Below are 1,447 nucleotides of genomic sequence, written 5' to 3'. Positions count from 1 at the left end.
GAGTGTATGAGTGTGTGTGTATGTATGTGTATATGTGCGTGTGTGTCTGTGTCTGTGTTTATGTGAGCGTGTGCGTGTCTATGTATGTGTATGTGCGTATATGTGTGCGCGTACTTTTAATTAATTTTTTTTGTTAGGGGGAGGGGGGGGGTTAAGTCATCACAAATGTTGAATAATAAATCGGTAATCACCAAAAGAACTATTACATGTAACCTATTTTTGCGATCATGCCATAAACGAAAGTCCATATTTGTAGACGAGATTTCTGTCAGCTTGGCCAGCAAATTGATCCCTCGGGGATCCTCCTGTAGATGTCTCATTTAATAGTTGGGGGGTTTTGGTGGGGGGGGGGGGGTTGACATTATACCTTGCCCATTTATAATGAGATTGACGCCGTCTGATTAGTAGGGGAAAAAAGTGCGTATGATAGTGTCCAATAGTGTATTACGTGCATACTTAGTACAGCAAGTAACTGTAATAGCAGATAGAGATTCCAGGATTATAGATGGTAAGTCATTGATCTGAGAGCGCTCATGATTTTAGATATAATGGTGGTGATGAGTGACGATGATGTGGCATTGCGTTTAAGTAATGTTAGCATTAGTCCTATCTTCCTCTGCTCCAATGAGTTACGAGGGACTTGGGCACCCTCTATCCCGTTCCCTGCTGGAACCATCTTTATAGTCACCGTAAAGTCTCATTAAATGTGAGGCATCGTGGTGAAATCAGGCGCTCGTCAAACTAATGAAATCGAAAAAAAAGGGCATTTTCCACAAGTTTGGCAATTTATATCGAAATGTTGTTCTTTGGTTAAACACCTTTTATGTTCATGTGAAGACTAATGGCCTTGTGAATGTTACTGAAAAACTTTGTTTTAGGCACAAAATATACAACGTTCAGTTCTCAAAGACTCTTAAGCTATTGAAGCTACCAAACTTTGGCTGCCCTTTTCTCATTGATTTAACCACTGAAACCAGGCTACCTCACCTTCTTCAATCGGAAATATCTCAACTCCTATTCAAGCTAAATGGATAATATTTATTTTTTCACTGAAAGCAAGGCAAATAGATCTAAATCAACTTTCAGATGGTATCAATAATTCTACATGCCCAAAAATTGACGAGCGTCTGATTCCATCACGTCTTGACACAAATAGTTATTTAGTGGTCACCAAGACTCTCTCTCTCCAAGATTCCTTTCAACTGAGGGGAAAACAAGCCAAGGGCCAGTAAAGGAAGACATACAGGTGAAGAAAAGAAAATGTATAGAACATACCCTGAGGAGACCCACAACAAGCATCATCAGGCAGGCTTTAACGTGGAACCCACAAGGAAAACGTAAGAAGGGAAGACCAAAGATGACATGGAGGCGAGCGGTACAAGCGGAAATTGAAAAAGCGGGGACATCATGGAAACAGATTTTTAAAAACGATGCTCAGGACAGGCTT

This window comes from Aplysia californica, unplaced genomic scaffold (genome assembly GCF_000002075.1).
Source record: "Aplysia californica isolate F4 #8 unplaced genomic scaffold, AplCal3.0 scaffold00557, whole genome shotgun sequence".
In the NCBI taxonomy this organism is placed as follows: domain Eukaryota; kingdom Metazoa; phylum Mollusca; class Gastropoda; order Aplysiida; family Aplysiidae; genus Aplysia; species Aplysia californica.
Note: the sequence above shows the minus strand (reverse complement) of the source record.